Source organism: Orcinus orca, chromosome 17 (genome assembly GCF_937001465.1).
Source record: "Orcinus orca chromosome 17, mOrcOrc1.1, whole genome shotgun sequence".
In the NCBI taxonomy this organism is placed as follows: Eukaryota; Metazoa; Chordata; class Mammalia; order Artiodactyla; family Delphinidae; genus Orcinus; species Orcinus orca.
This window is the reverse complement of record NC_064575.1, coordinates 76,945,197-76,971,685: the sequence shown is the minus strand read 5'-3', so window position 1 is coordinate 76,971,685 and position 26,489 is coordinate 76,945,197. Positions and strand designations below refer to the sequence as shown.

The following is a 26,489-nucleotide window of genomic DNA, read 5'->3' as shown; positions in this document are numbered from 1 at the left end:
TTCCCAGCCTCTAAAACCATAAGAAGGAAACGATTGTTGTTTAAGCCACCCAGTCTGTGATATTTGGTTACAAGAGCCCAAACAGGCTGAGACATAGATTTCTACCTGCTGTTGTCAGGGCTGATACCCCAGGGAAACAGAGCAGGTCACTGCAGTGGTGAATTGCCGGAGCTTTTCCCAGGCATTATCCCCAGGTTTCCATTTGCTTGAGTCTGTCAGATCTATCACGACCTGATTGAATGAGGCAAGGTCAAAGGCCAGAATCATCCCCTTAGCCTCCCTGTATCCAGTGAGCGGAGACACACGCATATGAGTTGGACCTCTCCTCTCCGGCATCTCTGAATTCAGCGGAGTGCAGGGGGAGTGTGATGCAGCCCCTGCCCATGCCCTCACCTACCCTTCCCTGCTTCCTGACTCCCCACATTTACACTCTAGGTTACAATCACGCCAAGATGTTTGCAGTTCCCACGCGGGCCAGAAAGTTCCTGCCCCCATGCCTTTAACAATTACTGTGATGATAACTACAATGGTGATAGCTCTCTCCTGGGTCCTGTTAATGTGCTAGGTTCTACACATGTGCTATTTCATTTAACTGCCCCCCACACCACCACCTAATGAAGTAGTTATGATCAATCCCATTTCACAGATGAGCGAGCTGAGGCTCAGCGTGGCTAAGTGCCGGGGCTTTGAGCCAGACAATCTGGGTGCACGCCCAGCTCCACCACTATCGAATTAGGCTGACCTTGCGCAAATTCCTCCGGACAGCTCCAGTATCTTGCAAAACACTGAGCCCGATGAACCTGCCCCCTGGGGCTGTTGTGAGAATTAAATTAGATGGGGACAGCGTTTGGCACCTGGTGAGTATTTCCGAAATGTTCAGAATTTTTCATCCCACTGTGTAGGTGGCCAAGAAAGAAACTAAACTCAGCTCAGCTGTGTCTGATTCCAAACCCTTTCTCTGCTTCTCGTCACATTCATAGTTCAAGACCCAGCTGTTCCACCCCTCCCCATGCCACCCTCCATCACTGCCAGGGAGGCAGGCATCTGTTCCCCTTTTGTAGGGGTGAGAGCGCCAGTGCTCAAGCAAGCTTCCAGGTGCTTCTAATGCCTCCCAGAACTTCTAGGAAGGGCTTTCTGATTTCCTCCTGTTGTTCTCTCTTTGGCTCCCTCCCTTCCAAGCTGGGTAAACACCCCTTCCCCCTGTCTCCTCTATACACTGTCATCTGTCCTACTTTCCTGCAGGTACGGATTCATGTGGGCCCCATCTCCCTCCAGGGCTAGGAGCCTCTTGGAAGTCCTGTTGGAATCCTACCATCTCAGTGCCCCCAGCTCCTAGCACAGGGCTTTAGAAGGGCTCGCTAAAGAAACAAACAGGTCATAATCAGGTAAGTCAGCACTCAATATTATTTGGTGACTGGTCACCACATCCCCTTTCCCGGCAACACATCCAGGAGAGGTGGAGGGTGGAAAGACAATGGAAGCTTCTGAGGTGATTCTTGATGTCCTGCTGGAGGTCAGAGGAAATACTTTAAAGAACATTGTCTATATTCCTAAGAAATTTGGCTGAATTTCAAGACAGTGCTGGATGCCTTTGAGGGCTGGGGGAGCAAGGCAGAGGGAGGAAAGAAGCATTTCAATTTCCTAGGCATGTCTTGCTACATGGAGAGAAATGCACTCTTTGCCATTACAGACGAGGGGAAAGATGAGGTCTCTTACAATACCGGAAACGAGAGTTCTACTGAGGGGCATTTTGTCTGGGAATTTCAGTGCTGGAAGTCCTTGGAGAGCCTCGTAGGGTAGCACAGATACTCCCAACCCCCCCTCCCCGCCCCCGCGGTATCTTTCCTTCTGTAGCATTAGCACCACCAGACACATCGGATGCTTGTTTATTGCCTGTCACCCCCGCTCCCCACCCCCGCCCCCCACCCGCGGCAGGGATGTTGTTTGGATTCCCAGCTGCCTCTCGGGGACCTAGGACGGCCCTGGCACTTGGTAGGCCCTCAGCGAAAATCTGTCGAGGGCCGAATAGATGTTTTGAACGCACAAGCTGTCCACGCCTCCCCCGCTAGGGGGGCGGGGCAGGGATCAGCATCCTTCCCCACGCACAGGTGAGGGGGAAGCGGACCCAGGGCCGGGAACCCGGCCGGCCTGAAGGTCGGGGGAGCTGAGGGCCCGACGGGCTGTGCCCTCGGGCCATCCCCGCGCCTCGCAGAGCTGGAGTTCCCTCGTCTACGCCACCGGGAGGGCGCCGAGCCCCCCAGCGCGCCCCCGGGAGGCCGCTCGCCCGCCTGCCGCGACTTGCCCAAGGTCACCCGCGCCCCGTACCCCGGGTTGTGGGGTGGGGGCCGGCGCGGGGCGGTCCCGGGGCGCCGCGCGCGCTGACGCCGGGCCCCGCGATGCGGCGGGGACTGGGCGCGGGGGGAGGCGGCTTCGGCGGGCGTCCTCCTTTTGTGAGAGCGCCGGCTGCGCGGCTTCTCGAAGGTAAACGGCGTTTCCTCTTCCTCCTCGATGCGTCTCTTCCTTTTATAGTTATTTCTCGCCTGGCAGTCGCCGGGGCTGTTGCTGCTGCTGCTGCTGCTGGGCCGCCGCGGCGGGGGCCGCTCGCAAACCTGTGGCGGTGACGTGAGACCCGCCAACCCGGAAGCAGCGGCGGCGGCGGCGGCGGCGGCGAGGCTCCGAGGCTCCGAGGCTCCTGCGCTCCAGCGCCGGCGGCTGCGCTCCCCTCGCCGCTCGCCCGGGCCGCCAGGTACGTGCCCGGGGCTCCTCCGGCGCCGTCGCCCGGGCCGCCCGGCTCGCTTGCGCGCGCCCTGGGAGCCGATCTGCCACCGGGGAGGGCGTGGGGTGCGGGGCGCGCGCGCGATGGGTGCAGGGAGAGGTGGGAGTGCGATCCGGGCCGCGCCGGGCGCCCTGCGGTTGGAGAGGGGGCGCCGCAGCGGTGGGAGTCCCCGGCGCGTGGGGCGCCCCGAGGATGCGCCTCGGGGGGGAGGGGGCTGGAGGGCGCGAGGGGCGCACGCCGAGGGGCCGCCGCCCGGGTCCGCCCAGCTGTGGGGAACGCGCGGCTGCGCCCGGAGGGAGGGGTGCCCGGCGTGGCCGCTCCCCCGCAGACCCCTCCTGCTAGCCAGGTGCGGGCGCAGGGTCTGACCCCGGGCGCCGTGCACCCCCCAACCCCCCAGCTAACTTCGACTGGGGGCTTGGAAGGCCAGTCTCTTAGAATTGAGGAACTGGAGGGGGTGAACAGAATCTCCCTTGGCTTCAAGACTTCCTCGTGGGGTAACCACCCGCCTCTGTTTAAAGAGCACTTCCTCTTTGCCCTTTATCTTTTCGTCGTATTTTTTTCCATTTTTTTAAAAATGTAAGTTCAGTGTTAACGAGTGGATGCCCCTGCAGCCTGCACGGCTTCCCTGGGGTTGTGTACACACCCCGTGGGTATGGAACCTTGTGTGTCCTGTGTCGGGGGTGGAAGGAAAGAGGAACCGAGGACTTCCCTTACTGGAGCCCCCGGCGGCGGTCTTTGATCCTCCCCCTGCCGCAGAAATGGAGCCAGAGGGGGAGGGGTTGAGTGGGAAGGAGGCCCCGCCGGGGAGTGTCACGAGGACTTTGCACCTAGGTTTAATTCCTTGCTCTGCCACTTAATAGCTGTGTGACCTTGGGCAAATCGCTTGCCCTCTCTGAGTCTTAGGCGCCTGTCTCTAAAATGGGCTGCTTTGAGTTGGGCCTCGAGAAGAAGAGCGTGTATTTCCTGGCCTGGAGAGGGCGCAGTGATTGGACGTGTCATTGTCAGTCACCTTTAATTTCTGCATCCCCACCGCCTAGAAGGGGGGCCTGGGGCACATGGGAGGTGCTCCATAGATACCTGTGAAATGAATAGGTGGGTGGTGAATTTTCAGAAGTGAGTGGCTGGGTGTGGTCCCACATTTTGGCTTCCTTGCCCTGTAACATCCATTCCACGGTCCCCAGAGAGCCACATTTTGCCACCTGGGATATATGTAATCCACCCCCTTCCCAAGGAGGATTAGCTTGTGAAAATATTGACTTCTTATGAAAAGGAGCTTAAACTCTGACTTTGAGCCTCTCCTATTCTTGGAAGATTGCATTTAGTGGAAATGAAAAGGAAGCCTCATTTTGATTGCCACCGCCAGATGACTGGCCGCCGGGGCGGGCTGCCAGGGCTGACAGCTGGGCTGATTTCCCAGGCATTGGGGTTCCTGTAAACAGGAGGAAGCTAGGGAGAGGTGGGTTTTCTCCTAGGTGGGGCGTGCAGAAGTGGTCAGCTGGCTTGAGTTTTCTTCCTGGGGAGGCACGTTGTAATTTGCATTATCTGGATCCTTGCTAAACTTTAGGCATGGGGAGGGGCAGAGCGTGTGTGCTGAAGGAACCCAGGGTGGATTCACCCTCAGGGGTACTTGGAAATGGCCTTCGTATAAAGGCTCACTATGCATTTCCGCAGGTCACTTGGGGAGATTTTCAGGTAATTTTGCTTTCTCTGACAGCCATTCCTTTTCTCCTTTCTCAGCTCTCAAAGGCCTGTGTGCACTTCTCTGAGGATCCTTAGCTGTGCTTTTTTTTTGGTTTTTTTCTCTCACAGCTGGAGGGCAGGAGATGAGCCTGAGTGCTGCTATCATTTTAAGAGGCAGAAGTAGGCACCTCTGTGTGGCCGGCTGCGGTTTCAGCATATGCGCGGATTCATTTTTAAGGCATAGAGTGGCCATAGTTACCTATGAAGTAGAGATTTTATTCTCATCTTGCGACTTAGAGAAAGTGCAGGACTTGGCCCAAGACCTCAGCCAATTAAGCAGCAGATTCAAGGTCCTTCCTCTAGACTTCCTACTGCAGAGCTCTCCCGCTTCCCGGTGCACTGTGCTCCCTTCTGAAGGGCCTTTGTGTTTCCCCTGGCACCTGGCAGGCTGTCTGGCATATGCTGGATACTCAGTACATGCTTTTTTTTTTTTTTTTTTTGACAGAATGAACAAAAGAGGGATGGTTTTCTCTTTGTGGAGGTACAGTCTGTCTCTACCTCAAGGTCAGCGCACTGGCCTGTAGGTGACCTTTTGCACTTGTTCTCTGGCCATTCCTCCCAAGTGTGTCCTGGTTCCCCATTGTGGAATCCCAGTCTCTGTCAGTTCCTGCTTCAGCACCCAGAGCCCATGACGGGAGGGACTCCTGAGGGGCACCAGTGCCAGGAGGTTGTGGCCTTAGGCCCATCATCTCCCTGATGGAAGAGACCACTGTCCTGTGGCTTTGGAGGTCTGGGACTTGGCCGCCAAAGCTGTTTCTCTCTCTCCAGAGAAACCATCTTCCAGCAAGCATTGTGGCCATAGTGTTGTGTCAGTGAAATATCAGATTTAAAATCAGTCCACTTTAGCTATGCCCTGGCCTGAAGCCTTAGAGAGGTCATGGCCTTCTTAGAACTTTCTTTTCCTCATGTATAAGTGGGCAAAATCATCCCTGCCCCATTCCATCCAGTTCACAGGACTCCTGAACATGAGGGCAGGATCCACATTCACACCTCACTGCCCCCTCTTACTGCCTGTGTGCATGTCACAAAGTTCCTTCACCTCTCAGAGCCTCAGTGTTCTCATTTGTAAAATGGGACGATCTGTCGGGGGGATGGTTTTGCTCATTGTGGTCATGTGAGTGATGCTCTCAGCACAGGCCCCCGTTAAATGGCCATAATCGTCAATGTTTATTATTATCAACAGCAGCAGCAGTAGTGATCCCTGTGTCCTCAACTAGAGAGAGCATAAGCGTCTCAAAGGCCAGAGCCATGTCCCTTTTTTTTTTTTTTTGTGGTACGCGGGCCTCTCACTGTTGCGGCCTCTCCCGTTGCGGAGCACAGGCTCCGGACGCGCAGGCTCAGCAGCCATGGCGCATGGGCCCAGCCGCTCTGCGGCATGTGGGATCTTCCCGGACCGGGGCACGAACCCGCGTCCCCTGCATCGGCAGGCGGACTCTCAACCACTGCGCCACCAGGGAAGCCCCATGTCCCTTTTTTAACTTGAATTGGAGCTTCTGGAGAGAAGTAAATTGAGGAAGGGTGGGGGGAAGGGTTGATTTTATTCTTTTTCTCCTTCCCTGTCTGGGACCCTTGATAAAGGCCTGATGAAGAAAGAATCATGATGATCCTGTTTTTCATCCATCCCTGAGGGTAAAAGGTCTTTTTTCCTCTCTCTCATAAAGTGAGCTCTTTATGTGCCTATGACACTCATTTCATATCTTCTCATAAACTTCGTATCCACTCCTTCCAGATATCACCCAAGACTTGATCCCCCCAGATTGTCAAATAGACAGAGTTCTGTTGCGTGCTAGAACTTTGGGAGTTAAGTCTTCGATGGTCTTAAAAGGGGTGATTGGCCTCACCAGGTTGAAGGGAAGATAATAGCTTTGTAGCCAAGGATGCATGAGGTTAACAGCATCTGTATTTTCCTCTCATCCTTTTTGGCTTCAGAGGCAGCATGGGTGTGGGTCTGGGGGCCAGACTGTCTGGGTTTCCATCCTGGTTGTGCTGCCTACGAGCTCCGTGGCTTCCTCTCTCTGGGTCTTCTTCATCTTTCAAATGAAGAATAATGTTTGCTGCCTGGAAAGGCTGTTGTGAAGGTCAACACAGAGGTGGTCTGGGGAGCCTCCCAGCACAGTGTATGGCACATAGACGGTGCCCAGCAAATGTCAGTTACTTTCCTGCCACCCCTGGGTTCTTTCTGTCCTGGCCCCAGTCCCATCGTCCTGTCCCTCCATTAACGGGGCTCCAATTCCCACTGCGGATCAAGCCCTTGGGTGACAGCTTCATCCTAGATTCAAGTTCAAGTCTCCATGCTTTTCCAAACCACTTGTTGACTGGCCGCAGTATGGTGCTTCCACTGTGAATGGAGAGATCCTTGTACCAGAGCTTGTCAAGGAGAGTAAACTGGGGAGTCACTGAGTTTACGTTTTGTCCCGTTGATTTTTTTCCCTCTCCTTTCCAGAGACTTACTAGCTGCCATCTGCTCCGAGGGAAGGAGACATCATGTTCATAAATACATAAATAATCGAAGTTGACGAGGAGATTTGTTTAAAGAAGTGATGCTGAGAATGATTTTTATAAATATTTAAGATAATCTGAAGCCATTAGAGGAATCTCAGGGTTTATTAAAAAAAAAAAACTGAAAGCATGTTTTGGAAGGGTTCCTTTCCCTTCCAAGTTGAATAAACGTCAAGAGTAGCGGACGCAGGGCCCGCAAGGGGCAGGTGGCCTGCCGGTCTGTTTGTCTCTGCTGTGGGCTGTTGGCAGTCATCCATTTATGGGGGCCGATGGATGGGGAACACGAGGGTAGTCAGAGCCACAGGACTGAGGGGGAGAGCCCTGAACATTTTGAAGCTGCCTGGGCTTCCTTGAGACTCAGAGAGCCAGTGGGTCACACATGCCAGGAGTCCCCCTTGGGGGGCTGTACATTTCAGATGCTGCTTCTAGAATCTGAGAGTCAGTGGCAGGCTTCTAGAAGGTTCCTAAGGTGAATGTTTTTTGCTTAATGACAGGCTACATTTTAGTGAGCCCTACTGAGGCCCACGAGTCGAGGGGCAGCTGGGTGGTCAAATCGAGGGACGTGGGATAGGGCATGTCAGAACCAGGGGACACCTTGCAACACTTCCCAAACTGGCGTGTGCCCCCGGATCCCTTGGGGGTTCCCTTGCAGATTCTGAGTCACAGGCTGGGGTGGGCGGAAGGCCTGCATTTCTAACACCTCCCCATGTGATGCTCTGGGTTGTGGACCACACTTTGAGTAGGGAGAGCTTGGAGGTCCCCACCTGCCTCATTCATTTGGGACCCCAGCTGGCACTGAGGTTGTGGATCAGAATAGAGTCCCGGAGGCTCCTGGGAGCTGATGGCTTAGTTAGCAGAGGAGACAGACATGCCCCAAATCACACGGTACAAAGATGGTGGGAACTGAAGGGAGAGTGGAGAAGAGCTCCCTGCACCCACCCAGAGGTGCTCCATAGCCCAGCAGGGCCCGGGTGCTCTGGGCAGTCCAGGTGGGGTGGGAGAGGGAGGGAAGGGAGGGAAGCAGGGGGAGTGTGCCAGGCCTTCACCCGTGATAAGGGCTGGAAGGACTGGACAGGAGCCTCTTGCTCAGAGTTTCAGGTTTCAGGCGTCCCGTACTCTTTTTTTTGCTTTTTTTTTTTGCGGTACGCGGGCCTCTCACTGCTGTGGCCTCTCCCGTCGCGGAGCACAGGCTCCGGACGCGCAGGCTCAGCGGCCATGGCTCACGGGCCCAGCCGCTCTGCGGCATGTGGGATCCTCCCGGACTGGGGCACGAATCCATGTCCCCTGCATCGGCAGGTGGACTCCCAGCCACTGCGCCACCAGGGAAGCCCCGTCCCGTACTCTTAATTGAACAGATGAGGGAACTGGGATCCAGAGGGGGAAGCATTTTGCCCAAGAGGCAAAGTCAGGACCGGAACCCAGGTCTTCTGGCTCCCAAACCGAGCTTATCACACGGCTCCAGAGTGTCTTTCTGCGAGCGCCTCGGGGCCGCCTTAGTGCAAGGCTCTGAGGCCAAGGAGATGCTGGGGGCTGGACGTCCCCAGCGCAGAAGGTACCTCTGCCCCTGACCTTCCTTTGGCAGGGGACCGAGCCCTTAAACCCACAGTGAACAAGAAGGCCCGACGCGGGAAAAGTGATGGCTTTGAAGCCGTGCACCCCGCCAGGCTCCTGGCCTCCTCTCCCTTACCCCAGTCAGCACCCTCACGTGAGCGGGGGAGGGCAGCGGTGCAGCCGTGTGGAGGGGCTGAGGGTGGGAAGAGGCCTGGGCAGCAGGAGGAAGAACAGCTCCATCCTTGACTCATTCGCTTTGTGGAGTCTCCTGGGACCGGCTGTGTCCGGCGGCTGGGGGCTCTGTGGAGTGTTACCCCAGTGCCCACTCAGCAGATACTGTCGGACTGCGGAGCCGGAGGCGTCCTGGCGCTACCACTCAGTAGCTGTGTAACCTTGGGCGAATCGCAGGGCCTTGCTGAGCCAGAACCATCTCGGCCAGAGCTGGGCTAATAACACCTGCCTCTCTGGATTGCCTGGAGGACTGAATGAGGTAATGTGTGCTCTAGTTGCTAACCTAGCCCCTTTGTAGAAACACTCCAAAAAGACACCCCCCGGCTTCCCTGGTGGCGCAGTGGTTGGGAGTCCACCTGCCGATGCAGGGGACACGGGTTCGTGCCCCGGTCTGGGAAGATCCCACATGCCGCGGAGCTGCTGGGCCCGTGAGCCGTGGCCGCCGAGCCTGCGCGTCCGGAGCCTGTGCTCCACAACGGGAGAGGCCACAACAGTGAGAGGTCCACGTACCGCAAAAAAAACAAAAACAAAAAGACACCCCCTCCCCACGAAGACATAGTCACCGCTGGGTGGGGACGGATTTGTCCAGTGCTGATTTCAGGCCAGGGCTGTATCCTTCTGGCAGTGACGCGGGATATGGATTTGAAGGGAGGGTAGGTATGTCTGGAAGGTCATTGCAAATTGCTGCAGTGCTTTTATGCAAAACTGAACGCTGGGGTTGGCCCCCCTGGGGTTCTCCTTTGAAAGGGAGAAGAACCGTGGAACTTAGGACCTGGGACCTCCTGGTTCACACATGACTCCCTAACTGTGGCGTCTTCTGCAGCTTGCCTAACCTCCCCCGGCATCCCAGTGCCTGTTTTGCAGCTCGTTGTGGCTCTGAAGTTGGAAACCGGTGCAGTCGGCCTGGCGTAGGGCCTGGCCTCTCACAGGTGCTCAGTACTTCGAGGCCCCTGTCTCCTCAGCCTCAGGGTCTGGGACTCTGGGAGGAGTCCCAGGGGAGGGGAGGCCTTTACTGCCAGTTTGTGTGCTGGCCTGGCCCCAGCTTTGCTCAAAACCAGAGGTGAAGTACAATACAGAAAGCAGCCAGGAAGTGAAACTCAGCCAGTGAAACCCTAAAATGTCTGCTCTGCTCCCCTGAACTCTGGTTTTGTGTAGCGCCCCGAGCTCTGGAGGCATTGGAGACCGGCCAGTGCGGGCGTTCAGATCCCGCAGGCTGCAGACGAAAGCTGAGGGGTATTTCACAGTCCTTTCCAAACACGCTTTCGTAGCCATCAAGTGTTCAGTTCATTGTGGAGAGAGCAGGTCCGTCCTGCTCTTCAGCCACAGACGCTGAGTGAGTACCTACTACGTGCTGGGCCCGGTGATGGGTCCTTGGGGGGAATAAATACTATGTGACCCCTGACACCCCACACAAGTCCCTAAGGGCCTGAGCAGCTTAAGAAGGAAGAATTTGGATTTGTTTCCTTGGGCTCACCCAAGCCCAGTCCCTCCAAGCCTATCCTGTCCCTCAGGAATTGGAAAAGTGCTCTAGCTAGGTTTGGAGATAGGGCAGTAGGGAGAGTCACCGGGCACCAGAGGACAGGGCGGCAGGGTGATGGAAGGGGATGGGGGCAGGGCAGCGGGAGTTGGGGAGCGAGACAGCATATCTGACACTTTGTGTCGCATTTATGACCCAGCCAAAGGCCTCCCTAATAACAAGCCTCCTGTAAATGTCACATTGCGGGTTTTTGTGATTTTGGTTTTTTTGGGGTTCTTTCGTCTACCTTATTATAGTAATAACTTTCCCTTATCGGGCATGGACAATGTGTACTTCGCAGATGGTATTTCTTACCTCACAGTAACTCTGTGAGGCAAGTTATATTATCCCCACCTTATAGATGAGGAAACAGAGAACACTTAGAGGCTAATAAAAAGCAGAGCTGGAATGCAAAGTGCTACACCGGCTTCAACACCTACCTATTGTTTATACTACCTCTTCTGAGTGTACTTCAAACATAGCTCGAAAAATCTCTGAAGAGAGTTGTCTACCAAGGAGCAGACACGGCTGCTGCTGGACGATGCTAGATGTTGCTAGAAGACGGTGGTGGTTTTCTAAGTGGGCATCTCATGATGATAGGCGCCTTGGCAACCATCACTGCCGAGAGCCACCTACTGTGAACTTGTCAGCCCAGGAAGTTCTGCATTTATAAATGACTCTTGTAAGTAGATTACTTGGGCTAATTTGAGTGGTGAGGTTTTTGGTAAATTCAGTGTGAAACTGACGGGTGCTGTTAATACACCTCTTGATGTGTTTGGTGTTGGGACGTGTAGCACATGCATCGTCTGCATTACTCTGTCTGCATGCTCCCCCAACAAGGCAAAGGTTTGGGGGGAGGAAGTGTGCTCTGGGTTCATGCTTTGGGGTGGATGGTTGAATTGGGCAGGAAAATCCCAGTGTTTGGGCATTGGTCACTGTAGACTTGAGAAAATAAGGTGGATACAGGATGAATCGCTGGGCTTGTAGTGTTTCCCCCATCCATTTTCAGTGTGTGAATTTACCAGAATATTCTAGGTGTGGGTTTCCTCTTGCCCAGTATTTCTTTTATCTGACCATAACTTGCGTATGTTTAAGCTTCCTGGGTGGGAGGGTCAAGAATCCACATTTTTAACAAGCACTCAAATGATTCTGACGCATTGGTCCCTGTCACCCAGTTAGAGGAACCCCACGTAGCATAATCTTTTACCTGTGTACCACCTGCTTCTAACTGCTGAGGGTGGGGCAGTTGGTATAAGATGGAAAGGACATTGAAGATCACCTAGTCCCATCCTTCTCAGCCTTTTTCAGGCCACAGCCCACTCAGGAAACAGAATTTATAAGGTGTGGGTTGGGGAATGGGCAGTAAAAGAGTAAGCATCTCTCGGCTGGAGATGACTGACCCTGGGGCCACCCACCCAAAGTGCTGAGGAGGTCAGTATCTCAACACAGTATCTCGTCTAGGAATCCCGCTTGGGAAGCTCTGATTCTCATGCAAGGTTGGAACCTGTTCACACAGCCCCTGGAAGCCCAGAGAGGTGATGTGAGTTGCCCAGAGTCACGCAGGAACTTGAAAGTCATCTAGGTCACTCACTGAAAGAATGATCAGACCAAGGAGGTGAAAGCCCTACTAAGGACCACACGGCCAGCTCGTGGCCCAGCGAGGAGTTCTTGTGACCAGACAGCCTGTCCGTGGCAGGCGGGTTGCCGAGCCATGGTGGCCTCCCCAGCACTCACCAGCCTTGGAGGTCTGGTTTCCTGTTCTAATCCGAAACTGATTTTCTGCTAGTTCCTGACAGAGAGACACATCCCTCAAGACCTAAAAGCACCAAAGGAGAAGAAACCTTACACAGGGGACACATCTCAATCGTGAAGTCCGGAAGTCAGCTCAGCAGGCGGAACTGCATATGGTGAAAACGATTCAGACAGTCTCCTAGTTTGCCCCTGAAGGATCGTTTGTGCACACGTGATTTTGTGTATGTGATGCTGTGCAGTAACACGTGTGCGTAAATGTATCGCACAAGCCGTAGTGTACAGTATATGATAAAGGACAATTACAATATCCAAAACAGAAATTCAGTTAAATACAAGAGACAAAGTACACTTTTATTATTTAAATTAAAAAAAAAAGCATTTGGCCCTTTGAGTATAGCTGAATACAGCTAAGTTAAATGAGCGTGAGATACAGTTCCATTATATGTTGTGGTACATTGAGGACATCTTGAGAACGTGTAGCTGTCCTGACCCGGTGGCGTGCCATATATTACACGTGTATGTACACGTGTAATATTATTATTTCAGGGGTCTCTTCTGCTTGAGTGTGATTAACTTTGGAGACTTTTGGGGGGTCCAGCTCCAGTATGGGAAACCTAGTAGACTGGAAGGACACAGCCTCCCCTGGCCTAGTGAGGCCCGACTCCGTTTTTTGAATGAAAGCAGTCTCTGATCACAACCTCACGCCTGTGGTTGAATGCCCCATTCTGGAGTTGATCTGAAAGGGCCTCCTGGGCCCATGGGGGACTCCAGCCTTTAGAGAGGACCCCAGCTCCCTGAGGCCCTCCTCCCCCTGACCCCAGCACCCGCAGTAGAACTGTCTGTTTCCCCAAGCGGTGTTTCTCAAAGTTTCAGTGGTGAAATGCAGAGGAAGTGTAGAAAAACGAATTTGCATACTTCTGACTTCACCCTGGCCCTCTCCCTCTCGGCAGTAAATGAGGAATAGGTGAGCTGTGACCTTTTGAATGTCCCCCACCCATTCCCCCAGGGACCCCCTCCCCCATGATCATGGCTGAGAATGTGATTGGAAAATGCTTCTCTCCAGCTAACCCGATCTTTGTCTCAAGACCTTGGACATTTAAAACCCAAAGAAAAGGAACCTGATCTTTTGTTCCCGATCGTGTTAAGTGGGGCAGGAGGGAGTATTTGATTCCACCTTGGAGCTTATTCTCCTACGCATTATGGAGCTGCCACTCAACAGCAGGGATTGAAGAGCACCTGAGATGCACCTGCTGATGTGCAGAGACTGGAATGTTCTCTAAGAGCTCACTCAAGAGAAAACCCATCCGGTGCCCCGTCCTCCCCCCAGGATTGCTGTGAACCGTGTCATCCTCGGAAGGCACCTGTATCTTCTTGCTGGTGGCCAGCTGGGTCCTTGATCAACCCTTCTGGGCAATCATGGCAATTTATATCAAGAGCCATGAAGATCTTTGTAACCTTTGACCCAGTGACCCCACTTCTGGGAAGCTGTCACAAGGAAACAATAAAAAATCTAGACAAAATGTTGCACAGAGATCTTCAACTCAGCTTTTTTGACAATAACAAAATAAGTTGGAAATAACCTAAGCGTCTGACCATAACCAAAGACCTGAATCAGTTCTGCTGTAGCCACTCAAGGTGGAGGCCCCGGGAGGCTGGGCGAAACTGAGCAAAGCAGTCATATATAGGAAAAAAGACTGGAAGGAAATACATTCCAAAATGGTGTCAGAGGTAGTGGAAGGCAGATAAGAATCTGGACGAATTTCTTTTCCTTTCTCTCTTTGACGCATTTTCTGTAATGTGGTGGCTATGTTACTTTTATGGGAAGAAAACCTCTTTTCTGTCTCTTCTTCTAAGAAACTGAGAACTCTGCTGTTTCCAGGGAAAGCAAGAAAACCAAAGTGGAGATCCCTTCCTACACGACGCATAACAAAACAGACCAGCTCCTGAAGCTTAGTCCCGGGCATTCCTGAGGTTCCAGTGCTAACAGGCCTGTTAACAGGGATATAAGACAACTGGAAAAAGAACAGCTGGTAGTTCTTGAATGTAACAGCCACCCTGGATCAGACACCCTAGACCCAGGCAGAAGACATTATTGTTGCCATTTAATAGTAGTAAAATAATCAATGAGGTAACCCAGGGGTGGGGGTGGGGGTCAGAGGAGGTCATGTGACTTTTCTAGACTCACCGTGTCTAGAGACACCACAATCCCAGGAACTCTCCTCAGGTCATATGGAAATCATTTTCTGGGAAGGGTAAGGTGAGGGTCAACTACCAGTGAACAATAGCAAGGTTGTTTTCTGTTTGGGTGGCATTGTCTTTGTAAGTGGCAGGCAGAGTGAACTCTGGTTCCAATGGAGGAGAAGCTGCCCTGGTGTGTTCTGAGTGGAAGAGATGTAACCTTATTCCACAAGCGGGTGAAGGCACCGAGGTGAGCTACAGCCAGTTACGGGGATAGTAAATTTCCAGACAGTCTCTGTTGTGTTTAAAATGCCATTTTCTTTCAAGTTCTGTAGCTCACCTGTCATCTTTGCCTTCATTTTGGAGCAGTTCTGATTCAAATAACTCCTCAGCCATTTTTTTAAGGGAGGCACAAAAAAGGAGCCTGGGAACTAGGTGCCAAAGGTGGGTTTGAGGAAGAAGCGTATGAATTAATTTTCTGCTTTGGGTGGAAAATTGAAATGGGAGTGTTTTAAAATGTTCACTTCAAGGACTTCCCCGGTGGCGCAGTGGTTAAGAATACGCCTGCCAGTGCAGGGGACACGGGTTTGAGCCCTGGTCCGGGAAGATCCCACATGCTGTGGAGCAACTAAGCCCGTGCGCCACAACTACTGAGCCTGTGCTCTAGAGCCCGCGAGCCACAACTACTGAGCCTGCGTGCCACAACTACTGAAGACTACGTGCCTAGAGCCCGCGCTCCGCAACAAGAGAAGCCACTGCAATGAGAAGCCCATGCACTGCAACAAAGAGTAGCCCCCGCTCTCTGCAACTAGAGAAAGCCCGTGTGTAGCAACGAAGACCCAATGCAGCCAAAAATAAATTTTAAAAAAGGTATAAAAAAATATTCACTTCAAACCCCAAGATTCATATTTTTTGTGTATGTGTTCCTGTGATCACATAGGAAACGGGGACACGTTTTAGCATCATTTCCAAATAGCCATTTATTGAGTGTCCGGAAAAGCCCTTGTTTTTTCCATTCTCTTCCTCCTCTGTTCTCTGTTGGGCCCGGCATCTGGGCCCTCTGCTCCCAAGCACCTTCCAGAGGAAGTGACAGGTAAATCAGGCAGTTGTGCTGCTCTGGCCGAATGACTGAAGCTACTTGCTGGGCTGAGCCCTGGGCCACAGAGCTGAGTCACTCCCCTCCCTCATCTTCGCAGTTTCCAGGGTCAGGACCAGAACGCACGGTGGGCTAAGTTTCTGCCTGGGCCCATCATCTCATTTAATCCTCACCTGCACTCTGCCGGGAGATGCAGGTCAGCTCGGCAAGTCCTAGCGGGCCACGCATCAGGTGTTAGGCGGGTTTAGTAAAAGCTTTCATCCTTGGGCGAGGCTGAAGCCCATGAAAACTCCAAGGTTTTTGTTACCTGAGGGTGTGGGTTTCATCTGCTCCCGAGAGGGCGGAGGCTCGGGAGAGCCGCTGCTGGACACGAGGCCTTGCCTCTGCCGTGGGTGCCCAGCCCTGCGAGTTGCTTCACGTCCCTTCGCTTCTCTGTGGAGGGGGCATCATGAAGCATCCTTACAGGAGGAGGAAGCTGGGTGTGTGATAGGCCTGTCACCTCCCTGCCTCCCTCTCCTAAGGACCATACTCTGAGGGCTCAGTCACCCGTGTCCTCCCAGAGGGGTGTAGCTGCTGTCTGGGCAGTGTGTGTGTGGGGGCGTCTGTTCTAGGTCTGCCCTGCTCTCCCCTCCCATCTTCCTTCCCTGTCTGTCCCCCTCGCCTCTGTCAGAGCCTGGGACAAGCGCTCCGTTGGAGAACCATTGAGAGCTAACTCGAGGAACAGTCCTCTGTGAATAGATGTGCCGGAAAAAAGCCTTTGGCCAAGCGTAAGCCCAGCTGAATATTGTTGGCGCTAAATTAAAGATGAGCCTCCTGGCTCTCTGGTCTACTTCGCGTTGACCACACACCACATCTTGACCCTTAAAAGAAGAAACAAGGAAGGAAGAGAAAAAAGCAAGGGGCTTCTATGACAGAAAATAAAGTCTAATAACAGTACCTTATATCCGTAGCGTGCTTTGTGTTTATGCCGTGGCCTTCGGCCTTCTTCCACTAAGCATCGCCGAGCCCTGGGACTGGGCCTTTTACTCTTTGAGGTCCACAGGACAGGCCTCGATCCAAGAGTGTTTGTAGAATGAGTGTGTAATTTTTTCAGAAAATTGAAGCCCAGAGAGGTTGAGTGATTTGCCTAAGGCTGCACAGCTGCTGAGGGCCAGAGTTGGGACTCAGTCTTGGTCCTGGCTCTTCTTCAGCTCTACTTGATGGCCTCCTTACAGGTGCACTTCAGGCTGGCAGAAAATTCAGAAGTCAGGAGACACGCCTAATGAATGGAAGGGGCATTTACTGAGGCCTCATCCCTCCTTTATTCTGAAGGCTGGTATTCCTTGTACTCTGGAAATCAGCCTGCTCTCTGGCCACCTGAACTGTCCTCCCATCTCTCCGGCCCTCGCACGTTTAAGCATTTTCTCATTTGTCTCCTCCAGAGCTCCTGGAAGCCCCCTGGGGCTGTGTTATTTAGTACCGTCGTTGAAAATCAGAATGCAGCCCACGGCTTCGGCTGTGGGAGCTGGAGTTGAACGAAAGAGTACATTGGTCCTCAGTGAGAGAGGACCTTTGCTGTCCGTCAGAGGGTCCCCAGGTTGGGTCCTCTCTGGGCCATCACACTTTCTGTTCCAGCCTCTCCATGTTCTTATCTGCAGAAATGATGGTTCGTTCACCAGGCAGGCCCAGAGCCCCTACTGTGTGCCAAGTACAGTACTGTGGGTTCTGTCCTCATATTAAATGCTGCTCTGCCCCTTCAGCCAGCTCTGGGCTGTGTCTTACTTCGGTTCTGTACGCCTTCAGACTCCAGGGATTGGGAGGCAATCGGATGGCTCCTTCTGCATCCCTCCCCCCATTCCCTTTTTGGGTCCCGTGGGGAAAAACCCTGTCCTCAGTGTTTTCTTCTTTTCCTTTTCCTCCTCCCCCCCTCTCCCCTCCCCCTCTTCCTTCCCCTCCCCCTCCTTTTACCATTTTCAACAAGCAAGCATCAAGCATGAGCTACGTGCCAGGGTTTGGGTTGGGTGCCCATATAGAGAGCTTAGCGGGAATCATTGCTCACAGAGGGTCCCGGACTGTGGGAGGAGATGGACATAAAAACAAGTCATTGTACTAATATGCAAAGTGTTATGGTTATGCAAAATTTAAAACTTGCCAAACAGTGATATACATTGTTTAAGGAGTACAGTCATATGTAGTAAAAGCGTAAAGAAATGCATGGCAGTAAGAATACCCCATTCAGGACAGTGCTTACCTCTGGGGAACTGGGGAGACAGATAGTTTTGGGGTGGGGTACCCAGGGGACTTTGCTTGTATTCACTATATTTTGTTCCTTAAGCTTGGTGGTGGGCAGAAGAGGCGGTTTTATTATTCTTTATGTATTTTTTTGTACATCTGAAATATTGCACAGTAAAATTTTTTTTAAAAAGTTGCAAGCAAGAAGTTATTTGGAGACACTAGCCTGGGAGGGTCAACAGCCAGATATGGGGAAGTTTCTCTTCTCTGTGCATCCAGCCAAGCACAGCCCAGGCTCACGCATTCAGGACATGTTGAACTGAACTTTGCCTGAAGGGGCTAGGGCAGGCTTTATACATAAGGTGACAGTTTGAACTGAATCTTGAGGTCTAGCGCCGGGAACAGCATTTCAGACAAAGGGAAGAGCGTGTGCAAAAGCTGGCAGGCAGGCCAGCGTTCAAGGAGCTACATGCAAATGCTCTCAAGGAGCTACATGCATTTGCTCTCCCAAAGTCCCCCACCCGCCTGCCGCCTTTTTCTTTTGGGGATGCGCCGCAAGGAGGAAAGCAGACACTGGCCCTTCCGCCTCCCCCCGCTCTTCGGAGCACACAGCAGTTTCCCAGATGAGTCTTCAGTGTCAGACAACGGTAACCTTGGCCCTTTTTCTGTACAAGAAGAGCTTTCTCGCCAGTGTTTGCTCTCTGCTGGTCCAACTCCTTTATCAGAGTCCCGGTTTACCAACGGCTTCCTCCTGCCTGGACTGAGGGAGAGCAGTTTGCGGGCAGCTGTCATTGGAAGGGACCTTAGCCAGTGTCTGGTGCAGTGACCAGATGAGGAGACCGAGTATCCTGATAACAGTGAATGTTCTGGAAGGTGGCGGCCTCAGCTTCTGAGCTTCACGTGGGATCTTAGTTCCCTGACCAGGAATTGAACCAGCGCCCCCTGCATTGGAAGCACAGAGTCTTAACCACTAGACCAGAAGGGAAGGAAGTCCCTGCTGTTGATCATTTATACTCAGAATGGCTCAGAATCCAGGGTGGTGTGGAGTTGAGTGGACTCGGGATGGGCTTCACTCTGGTATTAACACGAAGTCAGATTCCCAAGAGCACTTTGATGTTTATCGGGGCCTTGGCTTTGTGAGAGGTTGGTCCCAGCCCAAGGAGATGGGCTTTGGTTTCAAATGCAGAAAGCCGGGCTTCCCTGGTGGCGCAGTGGTTGAGAGTCCGCCTGCCAATGCAGGGGACACGGGTTCTTGCCCTGGTCCGGGAAGATCCCACATGCCACGAAGCGGCTGGGCCCGTGAGCCATGGCCGCTGAGCCTGCGCGTCCGGAGCCTGTGCTCCGCAATGGGAGAGGCCACAACAGTGAGAGGCCCGCATACCGCAAAAACAAAAACAAACAAAAACAAAAACAAATGCAGAAAGCCGTTGGTAAACCAGGACTCTGATAAAGGAGTTGGACCAGCAGAGAGCAAACACTGGCGAGAAAGCTCTTCTTGTACAGAAAAAGGGCCGAGGTTACCGTTGTCTGACACTGAAGACTCATCTGGGAAACTGCTGTGTGCTCCGAAGCGGGGGAGGAGGCGGAAGGGCCAGTGTCTGTTTAGTGGCTTTTGGGGAATCATGTATCTTCAAGATCATTTTCTTTGAAAACATTGCAAAGCCAACAAAACTCCTGGGGGAGCCAGATCAAAGCAGTGACGGGGAATTTCATCAGCGCTTAATCAAAGACATCGACTGTTTTCTGAGCCTCACTGGTTCCTCTCCCACTGTTGACTTTAATTGTGGAAACTTGTTCATTAGGGTTTCGTAACAGCTGGCCCAGGGTGTCACCCCTCATTTGCCCACTTTGATCTCTGGGAAGTCGTGGCTTTTTGGGAGATCCTTGGGCTCCTGGCCATTTCTGCCATTCCCATTCAAATTCAGGCCAGACCTGCACCCAGATTTCAGGAGAGAGGTCCTTTTCCACACCCCATGTTCCTGCCTGGCCTGAGGAAGAGCAGTTTGCGGGCAGCTGTCGTTGGAAGATACAAGGAGACTCCAATAAAGATGTTAAAATTAAAAAAATAAAAGATACAAGGAGATAGGAGCCTATCATTAAAACAAAGAAATGGATTCCTAATGATGGAAGGTCGAGTACTCATTTATTCATTAAACACATATTTACCGAACACCCATGGTATGCTCAATTTTAGGGGCAGAGATAACTCCTGATAACAGTGAATGTTCTGGAAGGGGGCGGCCTCAGCTTCTGAGCTTCATCAGGTGCCTCTTTTAATCTACGAGAGGCTGTCCCCAACGAACCTGCAAGTCCACAGGCTTTTTAGATGCAGTCTTGACGAGCTGTGTGACAACCTAGTGGCAGCAGGGGGCAGGGAAAGGTGCAGGGTCCGGAGGAACTCAGCGTGGGTCTCCCACCGGGGACCAATTAATTCCGCAGGAAGTTATGGTTTACATTTTGCCCTGGAAACTCAGGCCCTGCACACACTCATGCGCCTTGGCCCTCAGAGCATCCTCTCCGCGAGTTTTGTTTAATCACAGTCATAGTTGAAAACTCCCAGCATTTTCCCCTGATTTTATTAGCTAGTCCTTACCCGCATTGCATCTGCCTTGTCTTAAACACTTTTTTTGGGTCTGTGTTTATAGACCCTAAGTAAACTTTAATTAGGAAGCCAGCAATGGCCAGAAAAGGTTCATTCTGTCTCTTTCGTACTGTAGCTGTTGAAAGTGCAAGTGAAGGCAGGGAGATCCCCAGTAGCTAGTAGAGTGACCTGGGGGTGAAGGATTGTGTGGTCTCACACCCCCCAACAGATCAGGTGCCCTGAGGCAGCTTCAGTTACATCGACATTTACCTGCAAGAGATCACTTGATGTTACCTTTGATTGATTGATTGATTGATTGATTCATTCACCAAAGGGATACCGCCTTTTTGTAACACCATCTCGTGACCAGACCTTAGAGGGCAGTGATTTTTGCCTGTGTTCACTCCTGCTTCTCTGCCCCTAAAATTGAGCATACTGAGGGTGTTCGGGAAATATGTGTTTAATGAATAAATGAGTACTCGACATTCCATCATTAGGAATTCATTTCTTTGTTTTAATGATAGGCTCCTATCTCCTTGTATCTTTTATTTTATTTTTTTAACATCTTTATTGGAGTCCCCTTGTATCTTAAAACAATGCCCCAGGGGAGGGTAAAGAGTATATTAAGTGCCAACAATGAGCTGATCGCAGGAAAGCAGATGGAACTCTGTGGCCCCTGGCAAGAGGGTGAGCCAGAAGCTGGCTGGGATGTCGTGTTAGTATGGAAACTGGTGTGAAGAGAGGGGGATTAGAGGCTCAGCTAGTTGTATGAGCGAGAATCTCTTGGGCAGGTCACCCAAGCTCTCTGAGATAGACTTCCTGATCTAGAAACCGGGGGTGGAATGATAATGCCAGATTCTTACCTAAAGAGTCTTACTTGCCCTGTCCCCTGGATCTCGGTTTCCCTGAAGGCCGTTCTGTTCTCCCAGGTGTTCCCACTGGTGCTTCCTCAAGGCATTCATTCAGCTCCCACTGTGTCAGGCACCGTACTAGGCCTTGGGAGGACAGTGGTGTCAGCGGCAAATGAGTCCCTTTTTCATCTAAGCTGGGGAGTTTAGATGGAGAGACAGATAGCGATGATACAGGGAGCTGGGGTGAGAGACATGCTGGGATGGGGGACATGCAACCCAGCCTGAGAGATCAAGGAGGGCTTCCCAGAGGAAGTGACATCCCAAAGGGTAGGGGCTGGTTTTCTTACTCTTTAGATTCCTAGCTCTAAGCAGAGTGCCTCACATATAACAGGTATTTGGGGAATGAATGATGGATGAGCAGATACGTGTAACAGTGTTCTATAAACCAGAAAGTATAGAACAAGGGGCAGGTGTCGGTGTTATGATTTGTGGAGGGTAGAGCAGGGGCACCTAGGACAAACTTTATTTCCCGCCTTTGTGAGGACCAACTGTTGCCAAGACCTAGGGTCTCCCTTAGAGCACAGCCAGCTGGGTGATGCTGTCAGCCTCTGCCTTTTGTCCCCCCACTCAGGGAAGGAGACTGTCTGTGGCTGGACATTTGAAGACAACTCAGTAGCCAGCAGCCCTTCTTAATGGGATCTGGATTTGGACATACAGACCTTTTTCTCGGTACCATGATGGCTGACTCAGGAGGTAGCTCATTGTGTGTGTGTGTGTGTGTGTGTGTGTGTGTGTGTGTGTGTGTGTGTGTGTGTGTGTGTGTGTGTGTGTGTGTGTAGCTCATTGTGTGTGTGTGTGTGTGTGTGTGTGTGTGTGTGTGTGTGTGTGTGTGTGTGTGTGTGTGGAGTCATGCCCAGCAATTGCTAAAAAAGGTCTGCAGCTCATATTCAAATCCCTAACTCTGCACTACAGTTGCCATCCCCAAAGCAGAGCTTGCTCTTTTTTTAATCCTCTCCTTCATCCAGCTGAACTTCTGGAAGCCAGGGATGGCAACTGATTCATCTTTGTAACCCTAGAACCCAGCAGGGAGCCTGGCACATCTGGATCTTGGAACAGTTTGCAGAGTGAATGAACAAACGAATGATAATGCCAATTAAGTTATCCAGAGTGTAGCTGATGCCTAACGTCTTCATGGGGTAGAGAGAGAGGGATGTTTCTGGAAATGACCTTTTGCTACTACCTTAGGTGTTTTGCAATAGCAGATGCTTGAAATTCTGCTTGACGCTTGCTCTCTGGGGTGAGAGATGAAGAAACACTTCCTTTGTTCACACTTGGCTCCGGGGCTGTGGAGACAGGCAGAGGCCTCTCACTTCTGCTGCCCTGGGAGCCCCTGGGTCCACCCTGTGGGCCAGTTATGGTGAGACAGGGCTTGTGGACCTGCAGTGACCTAATTGCACAGTTCAGTGAGTTGGTGTGTCTTGTGGGCATTTTCTATATTTTGGGGTGCTCAGCATCCTACCCACCTCCCTCTTTGGGGGATCTCCCAGGATGTAGGTCTTGGAGGGGAGCAGAGCTCTGCCCCCCGGTACGGGAGCTGAGGTGGACCAGACATGCTTTCTTCCCACGTCCAGCTGCTCAGGCCGTGGCGTGTGGCCTCCGCGTGGCCACGTGGCTTAGATTCCGGGTTGAGCGGAGCAGCAATGCAGGTGAGTTAGAGGTTCCTCGGAGTCAGGAGTATCCTAAGCAGAGGTCCTGTGGGCACAGCCTTGGCCACATTTCCCCTCTGCCCATCTCCCCTGGCCCTTTATCCCAGCCTGGTTCTCCAGCCTGCCTGGTGATTCTGGGAGCTTCCCCTTATTGTCTCATCAAATTCCGTTTTTCCTTTTCTGCTGTCTGTAATCAGTAACCCTGACTGACAGGTACCACTGAGGCCAGCGTGAGGCACCCCGTCCCCAGCAGGGACCTTGGGAACATGGTGAGACAGGTGAGCTTGCTCTGGATGCCTCCCTGTTTGTGCTCTAGACACCATCCAGCCTGATCCCATTCCTTGAAGACCCAGTGTGCTGCAGTTCAGCTCCGTAAACATCGGGCCACCTACTGTGTGTCAGGTTCGCACTCAAAGGCACAGGGATGCGGAGATCAAGAGTCCCTAATCCTGGCCGATCTGGGGCTTTCTGGCCGTTCATCCCTTCAACCAGTATTTATTGAGCACCTGCTAAGTGCCAGCAGGCACTGTGCTAGGGCTTAGGGATGTGGAACCAAAGAGACGGAATGTTTGCCGTCCTGGAGTTTGCATTTCAGCTCTTCAGCCTGTTCTTCCTTTAAACCATGTCTTATTCTTTGCCTGTTCCTTCATTCATATACATATGTGTGTGTATGTATACACACTTACACATATACACACACACACATATGCATACACACATATACATACACATATATATCATTCACTGAATACCTATGTTCTCTGTATAAAAATACTTATATACGTATACTTGTTGCTGTATAAAACATGCATGTATGTATGAAAGCAAGCTTTCCTTGAATACCAACTGTATGCTACAGATAAAAACATGTTTATATATATATATAACATGCACATACACTGTATACATCTACATGTATCTACAAGTGTTTACTGAATACCTGCTTTGTGCCTACACTGTGCTAGGCATGTGGCAGAACATAGCCTAGCAGAAGAGACAGAAGAAAACGCTGTTTTCATACGCTGGGAAGGGCCGTAACTTTGAAGGATTAGGCAGAGAGGTGAGCTTGGGAGGGTTACCGTAAGGCGTGAAGGGAGAGCAGGCATCAGGCTGCCACGGAGCAGAGGCCGGTCCTGGTTGCTCTCCTCCATTACCTTGACAAGGACGGTCTGGTCCAGGTATCTGCTGAGGTGGCAACTCTGAGTGGCTCCTTACGTATTGATTTAGATGCTTGCCAAAATCAGAGGTCGTCTGGGGACTAACTTAATTTAGGTTTCTTTAAAATAATCAATGAGATGGAAATTTCAGAACACTAAGACGCTCAGATCTGTGCAGGCATGAAAGTTCTCTTTTTCTTTAGAATTGACAGTGAGGGGAGGACCAGGGCAGGGGGTCAAGTCAGTGGAAACTAAAGGCATTTCTCCCACTCTCCTTTCATCCTCTCATTCATCTAGAACTTGACCAATTATCCGGGTCTTCTTGCCAGGATTTAATTGTTCTCTTGCCCCATTCCCTCCTAGGTTTTGAGGCCAAAATGAGGACCCTTTCAGTTCATTTACGCTGCACGTGCTGCCCTAGGACAGGGCTCCGGAGGGCTTCTTCAGCAGTGGGGGTTCTAGGCGGTCACCTGCATGGGTCCCACGTGCTGGCCACATCCTGCACTGGCTAGTTTTTTGTTTTTGTGACAGCTTTAATTTTTTAAAAAAATATTTATTTATTTATTTTGGTTGCGCTGGGTCTTAGTTGCGGCGTGCAGGATCTTTAGTTGTGGCATGCAGGATCTTCAGTAGTGGCATGTGGACTTCTTAGTTGCAGCATGCAGGATCTAGTTCCTTGACCAGGGATCGAACCCAGGCCCCCTGCATTGGGAGCATGGAGTCTTACCCGCTGGACCACCAGGGAAGTCCCATGACAGCTTTATTGAGGTGTATGTTAGACAGAATAATGTCCTTCCAAAGATGCCCAGGTCCTAATCTCCAGAACCTGTGAATACATTACCTTATGTGGCAAAAGGGACTTTACTGAGGTGCCTAAGGAATCTTGAGATGGGAAGATCATTCCGGATTATCCAGGTGGGCCTTAGAAGAGGGAGATGGGAGGGTCAGAGTCACAGAAGGAGGTGTGATGATGGAAACAGAGGGTCAGAATCAGATTTGAAGCTGCTAACACTGCTTTCTTTGAAGCTGGAGGAGGGGGCCACAAACCAAGGAATGCTCACAGCCACCAGGAACGGGAGAACAGGTTCTCCCCTAGTAGAACCTCTGGAGGGAGCCTGACCCTGCTGACACCTTGGCTTCAACCCAGTGAAGCCCATTCTGGATTTCTGATCTCCAGAATTACAAGACAATACATCTGTGTTATTTTAAGCCACTAAATTTGTGGTAATTTGTTACAGCAGCCATAGGAAACCAATGCATGGTATATTTTATGTATCTAAAATCTACCCATTTCAAGTGTACAATTCAGTGATATTTAGTCACTTTACCAAGTGGTGCAGCCATGGCCGTAATATAGTTTTTTGAATATTTTCATCACCCCGCTGAGATCCTTCATGTCCATTTACGGATAATCTCTGTCCTCAAGCCCCAGGTAACCACTGATCTACTTTTTGTCTCTATAACTTTGTATGTAAAATTGCCTTTGGGACATTTCATATAAGTGGAATATGGGATCTGTGTCTGGCTTCTTTTACTGAGCGTAGCGTTACTGAGGTTCACCCATGTTGTCAGTACTTCGTCCTTTTTACTGTGGAAGAATATTCTGTCGTATGGGTACATCACGTCGTTTCTCCACTCACCAGTTGATGGACAGCTGTGTTGTTTCCAGTTTGGGGCTATTAGGACTAACGCTGCTATGAGCATTCGTGTACAAGCCTTTGTGTGAACGTGGGTTTTTATTTCTCCTGGGTAGGTGCCTAGGAGTGGAATTCCCTGGGTTGTGTGGATTTCTATATTTAACTTTTGAGAGGCTGCCAAACTGCTTTCCAAAGTGGTTGCACTAGTTTTCATTCCCACCAGCAATTCACGAGGGCTCCCTCCACCCCCAGTGTAAACCCCGCAACTCAAGAGATTATTATTAACAGTCTTTTGGGGTTCTAGATCTGTGACCCTTGATCCATCCTACATTCTCTTATCACCAGGTTTGTTTTGGGTGTTGTCAAAATTTGGGGTTTTGGCATTGGACGAGACCTGATGTTGGTACTTGTAATATAAATAATGAGGCAGAAAATTCAGGTCGAGACATTGGGTGAATCGAAGGGTTAACTCACCGTGCCTTTCTTCTTTTATTATTATTATTATTTTTAATTGAAGTATAGTTGATTTACAATGTTGTGTTCGTTTCAGGTGTATAGCAAAGTGATTCAGTTATACATATACATACATTCTTTTTCAGATTCTTTCCCCTCATAGGTTATTACAAAATACTGAGTATCGTTCTGTGCTCTACAGTAGGTCCTTGTTGGTTATCTATTTTATGTATAACAGTGTGTATCTGTTAATCCCAAACTCCTAATTTGTCCCTTCCCCCCTTTCCCCTTCGGTAACCATAAAAGTTTGTTTTCTGTGTCTGTGGGTCTATTTCTGTATCATTGCTTTTAGATTCCACACATAAGCAGCATCATAGGGTACTTGTCTGTCTGGCTTACTTCACTTAGTAGGGTTATCGCTAGGTCCATCCATGCCGCTGCGAACACCATGCCTGCCTTTCTTACTCCAAGCAGGTCTGCCATACATTAGCATCCCCCCCGCCGCCCCGTTCCAGCTTCTGCTTATGAGTTCTGCTTCTCCCCCCTTGTCTGAG

At 51.4% G+C, this 26,489-nt stretch overlaps 1 protein-coding gene across 3 annotated transcripts in view; it reads left to right on the top strand.

Moving 5' to 3' along the window:
• Positions 1-2,257: 2,257 nt before the first annotated feature.
• Positions 2,258-26,489, top strand: part of CYRIB (CYFIP related Rac1 interactor B) — a 154,948-nt gene continuing 130,716 nt past the window's right edge. Inside the window, exon 1 of one of the 3 annotated variants that reach the window (XM_049700879.1) lies at positions 2,258-2,307. The gene's annotated coding sequence lies outside the window, so the exon portion shown is untranslated. Of the gene's footprint in view, positions 2,308-2,723; positions 2,747-26,489 lie in introns of those variants that run through there. The other 2 variants (XM_049700873.1, XM_004265318.3) reach the window with 2 other exon arrangements.